The sequence below is a fragment of the Rhagoletis zephyria genome, unplaced genomic scaffold, assembly GCF_001687245.7.
Source record: "Rhagoletis zephyria isolate East Lansing unplaced genomic scaffold, Rhagoletis_zephyria_1.1 Rzeph_scaffold_04573, whole genome shotgun sequence".
In the NCBI taxonomy this organism is placed as follows: domain Eukaryota; kingdom Metazoa; phylum Arthropoda; class Insecta; order Diptera; family Tephritidae; genus Rhagoletis; species Rhagoletis zephyria.
Genome location: NW_016161656.1, coordinates 42,767 through 49,493, shown reverse-complemented (window position 1 = coordinate 49,493; position 6,727 = coordinate 42,767). Strand labels below are relative to the sequence as shown.

Sequence of the window (6,727 nt, the reverse complement as noted above, 5' to 3'; positions counted from 1 at the left end):
TATTGAGCTTTGTACCACGATTGTTTATTAGGAAAAATTTAAAAAACAACAAAGTCTAAGCGGCGGAAGTTATATCACTATTTCGGAGATCACCACATCTTCTCATCAGACTTCTTTTTTCTAGACTTCAGCAGGGATCGAACCTGCGAATTCGATGTTCAAAGTCAGAAGCGTTAACCACTGAGCTATGTACATCACTCTTGTTGCTAATTCATTTTCCTTATTCAACCAACTACTATCAAGTGCAGCTGATTTGCCGCTATTTAAACTCGACAGCGTGGTTGTTGTTGTCAATTCTATACATCCATTTGCTTATTTGCTTTTTTGTATACTTTTGTATTTGTCAATGTTATTGTGGCTTGTTAATATTTTATTTTTAATATTTTCATTGAGCTTTGTACCACGATTGTTTATTAGGAAAAATTGAAAAAGCAACAAAGTCTAAGCGGTAGAAGTTATAGCACTATTTCGGAGATCACCACATCTCCTCATCAGACTTCTTTTTTCTAGACTTCAGCAGGGATCGAACCTGCGAATTCGATGTTAACGTTAACCACTGAGCTATGTACATCCCGTAAACTCTTGTTGCTAATTCATTTTCCTTATTCAACCCACTACTATCAAGTGCAGCTGATTTGCCGCTATTTAAACTCGACAGCGTGGTGGTTGTTGTCAATAAAATATTAAAAATAAAATGTTAACAAGCCACAATAACATTGACAGAAATTTTAACATTTACAGGTTCGGTTGTTACCGATTTAGCGCGAGGCAGGCCGTCAGAACTCTCACTGAAAGTATAAAGTGAGGGTGGTGGGTTAAACGGTCTTTTTTTTTCTATAAATAAGTGATGAAGTAAAGTTCTGAAAATTTCCAATATAATCGAGGACAACATAAGAAAGTACGGGAAAAAATGTCAGAAGTCTAGACGGAAGTTAAAGAGTCGTCAGAAGGCGCTTATACTGCAAAAAATTTGGTAAAAAATGTTCACTAGGTAAACTTCTGACAATTTGTATGCTTATTCTGTAATTCAAAATGAAATTATTTGCAAATTGTCAGAAGTCTAGGTGGAAGAATAACGGAGATATTCCGATAGTAAGGGCGTCGGTGCTCCACTCGATCCATCATTATATCTCGTATTTTTGTATTGTGTTCAGAATTTATAGAAAAAGTCGAAGTATGCAGTTTCATAGCCCATTAAATTTTAGTAAAATAAATAAATATTAGTAAAAAAATAAGTAGCCCAAACTGAGTACATAGTAAATACATACATGTGTAAACGAATGTGCGCTCTGTTTTTTTGTTTATTAAATAAAAAATGGACTGTTCTACCCTATTATAGGTTTATATTTTGCGTTGGCCAATTCAAAAATAGCGTGTAAAAGCAAAAGCAGTCTGTAAAGTAAACATTTTTAGTTTAAATTGAAACGACTAAAAAACGTAATCCTCCTCACACATATGCCAAGAATAGTAGCGCTGTGTGTTAATCCGGCACAACGGTTGGACCAGGTTGTTGCCGAATTAATTCCAATGAAAAGAAATGAACAAGAGTTTGTATTAGAATTCAACTTTGTATAAATGTTTATTCATATATATAAATTGGTGACAATATATGCATAGATGTGTTTCTATAGATTACCTTTGATTTGACCCGGAACACGGTGGCTGGAAAAACGTCCTCTTGGATTCACTCTCGGAAAACAAGTAAATGACCGGTTTAAATTTATTCTTACTGTAGCCTGTCGAACTGTATATTTACCGAAGGGACATTTTAGCATAAGTAACATAGTGGTAAACAGTTCGACAGTTGACATAATAATGAAGCTATGTTAAGCATTAGGGTGGGTCGAAAATGCTGCGACAAATTTAGGCCGTTGGCCTAAACANCTTTCGATGTAATGCGTTTTACCTATGGTCTTATTTCCACCTGTGAGATCTCTGCCAAGCGTGCGTAATATTCTTCTATGATCCTGCAACTTCAGCATTGGTCCGGTGTAACATGTAAGCTAATAAAAGTCCTTATACGGAAACTCGAGAGCACAGATGAGCGTTTTCAATTACACAGGCCTACACTGAGAAAAAGGATTTAGTTCCCGAATTTTGACAATATTTGGGAACTGTGACCAAGGATTTGGAACTATTACCATGGGTTGGTAATTATAACTAAATATATTAAAGCTTCTAATATTCATCTAAGTTGCACCAAATCGTTAATTTAGTTGAAGGGTTTGGTAAATACTAACAAATATTTTTTTGAAGCATATTTCTACAAATTCCATTCAACTTAACGTATGGTTCATAATAGGATGTCATTAAGCTCTGCTAATACAGATAAGCTTTCTTTCAACACATGGTTTAGTCATAGTTAACAAATTCTAGTTGAGGCAGCCACGATTTGGTTTGAGCCAGCTAAACAATGCACACAGTCCCACTTATTGAATCGTTTGAATGCGCTAGTATGCCGACCATTGCATAAAAACAATTCAATTAATGAGACTGTGTGCGTGGAAATCATTGCTCAGTAAGCTATGGCATATCGATCACTGCGCTAGGTAGAGAAGGTTAGGTTAGGTTAACTCGGCTGNCATTGCTCAGTAAGCTATGGTATATCGATCACTGCGCTAGGTAGAGAAGGTTAGGTTAGGTTAACTCGGCTGCCCTAATCCTACAGGAAAATGGTCACACTTAGGCCACCATGGGCCCGTTGTGGTGCCGTACAAGAGACTCGATATGTCCCTCCTCTTACCCTAGTAATGAGTCCAGTTCGGCCAGACATTCAAAAGAATAATGGAGGAACGTGCATCGGCGAGCTCTCGCCAGAGCAGGACAGTGGCATAAGTAATGCTCCACGCCTTCGACTTCCTCCTCATCTCGGCAGCTACGACAGTAGTCGTTTGACTGCAAACCCATTCTTGTGGCGTGGATTCCCATCAGGCAATTCCCGGTGAAAACTCCAATAACATGCCGCAACAGTGGTCGCTCCAAGTGGAGGAGAGGGCGAGATCTACGATTGTTAAGCTTAGGCCAGATATGTCTTGCTATCCTGCAAGTAGGCTCCGCAGACCATCTTATATTAGCCCGTCCGACAAAGTTATTCTCTAGCCAGAGCTTGCAAGAAGATAGCGGAATGCCCGCATTACGGGCTGTACTGATTGCAGACAACAAGGTTCCTTCCCTTGCTAGTTCATCCGCAGTACAGTTTCCCGGTATGTCTTTGTGGCCTGGCACCCATACAACATTAGTGGCGTAACACCTTGCCAGTTCACCAAGAGTACGTCTACATTCCATAACAACCTTCGACATAGAATTGTCACTATTAAGTGCTTTAATAGCCGCTTGGCTGACAGAAAATATTATTAACGCCTTGAGCTTAATTAGAGGATCGATCAACCAACTTGCAGCTTCATTAATTGCTGTTAGATTAGCCTGAAAAACGGTGCATAGATCTGGCAGACGAAAACTGAGGCTAAGTGAGAGTTCTTGCGAATATACCCCACTTCCTACCTTCAGATCGAACTTGGAGCCATCAGTGTAGATGGCTGTTGAGTCAGAATACGATATCAGGACCGAATCCTCCTCCCATTCTTCCCTTGAGGGGATCCTTGTCTGGAAATTATTCTTGAGTCCCGTAGACGGGACTGTGTAGTCCAGGCGCCTAAAGTCCTCTGGAAGATCTTCCAAAATTCTAAAGTGACCCAACCTCGTGTCACTCCATTTGATTAGTGCATTTAATCTATAGCATTACAGCTTTCCTGTAGTTTACCATATAGGTCCACAGGTAGCAAGTGAAGCAAGGTCTCTAGGGCTTTAGTAGGCGTCGATGGTAACGCTCCCGTGATCATCATGCACGCTACCCTTTGGACCGCTGTTAATTTGTTTCTTATTGTAGATTTATCTACGGACGGCCACCAAACGGTTATGCCGTAGAATAGAATGGGACGCACAACCGCTGTGTACATCCAGTTCACAATCCCCATTTTTTTCCAATTGCCGATTTACAGGCATATATAGCTATAGCTTTCTTGCAGCGCTCTTCTATATTGCGCCGCCAAGTTAACTTTCTGTCAAGAATAACGCCCAGATATCTAACCTCTTCCGGGAAAAACTGTGCGATACCGTTCAAGGAAGGAGGTTGTAGCCGGAGAGCTTTCGTTTTCTTTGAAAACAGAACCACGGACGTTTTTGCCGGATTGACACTAATTCCTACTTCTTTGGACCAGGTATCCACGACGCGTAAAGCGCCTTGAAGTAAGTCACATAGAACTTGGGGGTGCTTACCAATTGCCGTCAGGGCAAGATCATCCGCGTAAGCAATGACTTGGGAACCTGTACCTTGCAACCGTGACAGCAGGGTAAGATTCCAAAGAAGTGGGGAGAGAATACCGCCTTGTGGGGTTCCGCGGTTCGCATATCTTGTTATAGATACCTCCCCCATCTCCGAATAAATAGCTCTACTGCCTAAGAGGCGTTGAATAAACTCGACCATAGGGTGATCCAGCCCATGGCGAGTTAGGGCTTGAAGAACCGCTCCCGGGAGAACATTATTGAAGGCACCCTCGATATCTAGGAAAATGCCTAGTGCAAATTCCTTAAAATCGAGAGCATTTTCAATGGTGCTGACAATACTATGCAAAGCTGTATCCACAGATCTACCTTTCCAGTAGGCGCTGACAGCTAGAGAGATTATTTATATCAATTTTCTGTCGGGTCTGCGAGTCTAGAAGTCTTTCCAGAACCTTAAGAAAGAAAGAAGTAAGGCTTATCGGTTGGAAGTCACTTGGTTTAACGTGGGCGGGTCAACCTCCCTTGGGAATAAACACCACTTTCGCCAGGGTCTAGCCCTAGGGTATGAAACTAAGTTTGATACAAGCCTTATAAATTAAGACAAGTATCGGACATAAAACGTCAGATGCTGACTGAAGTTGGGCAGGGAAAATACCATCCATACCTGGAAATTTGTAGGGCTGGAAGGACTTTATGGCCCAGTATACCCTTTTTACATCAATATAATAACCGCGGTGTTGGGCTCCGCAGTACAACCCGGAAAGTGCGCGTTCACTAGGACTTCAAGCATTTCCTCACGAGATGACGTCCAGTCACCATTTGGTTTCTGAATATACATCGGGTTCTTCGGACTTTTCGCAAGCACCTTTCGCAGGAAATTTCCCTCCGACTGACCCTCTATACTATCGCAATAATCCTTCCAGGAGTCCCTTTGGGCTTTCCTGGTGGCATTTTTAAATTTCTTCAGGGCTGCCTTGTATGCAGTCCAAGAACCATCGCGCTTTGCCGCATTAAAAAGTTTCCTGCTTTCCTTACTTAGAGAGGCGATTTCTTTGCTCCACCAGTGTGGCTTCTTCTTTCCTCGCGGAAGTACAAGTGGGCAGGAAGCAGAGGAGGCCGAGTTACAGGCTTCGGTAATGCAATCAACGGCTTCCTCAATTTGTTCCGATGAGCTTAACTCACCGAGAGAAGCAAGGTTTGTGAGAGAAGGCTCCGCTTCATCAGGTGGTGACAGTAAGCCTAGCTTACTGAGAGAAGCGTTGTTGAGCAAATTCCCCGAGAGTACTTTCCTAAACTTAGTCCAGTCAGTACGTCTCTTATTTCTGTAAGCGGCTGAGGCCGGAAGTTCAAGGGAGATTACATATGAGAGATACATATGATCAGAGAATGAATGGTCGTTCAGTACCTTCCACTCCATAATACTCTCAAAGAAAGAGCTAGACGTTAATACCTCCTTCCTATTTGAGGTAACAAAGGTGGGTTTATCACCAATATCTATCTATTTATTTATTTATTTAACAATCTAGAAATATAACATTTCTTACAGACTATGAACAGTTTCGAATCTAATCTAGTAATTCATTTAAAACTAAATTGAAGTTGTATTTAGTATAACAAAAATCAATGTCAGAAGAGTTTGAGAGCATATTGAACTCTTTTAATGCTCTATAAATAGGCACATTAGCAGCATAATTGGTTCTGGCTACTTCCAATGAAAAAATGGCATGATTCCTTAGACTCCTCTGCGGGATATTGAAACTAATACGTTCTAATAAGAATGGAGCATCAATAGCACCTCGTACTATATCAAATAAAAATTAAGCGAGACTAAAGTTCTTCTATTGTGTAGTGATCTAATATTAATAAGCATGCTTCTGGCACTATAAGAAGGAATAGGGTCATTAAAACGCAAGAAACGTAGTGCATAACGAGATTTGGCGAATGATAATTGAAAGTACTTCTTTATATTTAGATTTAGTCTATTTTTACAACACCACGCAACAACATTGTCTATATCCGATTGTAAATTAAATGAGTCAGATTGGCTTGTAACAGTATTAAAGATTTTTAAGTCGGCAGCGTACAGAAGAAATTGCGAGTGTTTTAAATAATTTGAAATGTCATTGATAAAAATTACAAAAAATAGAGGACCCAAAATACTTCCCTGGGGCATACCGGAAGACGCCAAGAATGGGTCGGAAACCGAATTGTCTACCATACTACAGATGGCTAGATTATATAATAATACAAAATCAAGTAACAACTCACCCCTGGGGTTGATGTTGGTAGATCCCCACACCGCGTGATGCGCATTTGCATCGGCACCGATAACTATGGGAAACTTCCTCGAGTTAGCCTCTTTCACCACGTCCAGTAACCGAGCGGGAGGGCAGTCTTGGCGATCGTAGGCCATGCAGGTACTGACCAACCAGAGTGTTGTGGATTG

At 40.9% G+C, this 6,727-nt stretch overlaps 1 long non-coding RNA gene across 1 annotated transcript; it reads left to right on the top strand.

The window, feature by feature from the left end:
• Positions 1–1,469: 1,469 nt before the first annotated feature.
• On the top strand, positions 1,470–1,816 carry LOC108370918 (uncharacterized). Its single transcript, XR_001848691.1, has 2 exons — positions 1,470–1,547; positions 1,632–1,816. It is a non-coding gene; the product is annotated as an uncharacterized LOC108370918 (long non-coding RNA).
• Positions 1,817–6,727: the final 4,911 nt, after the last annotated feature.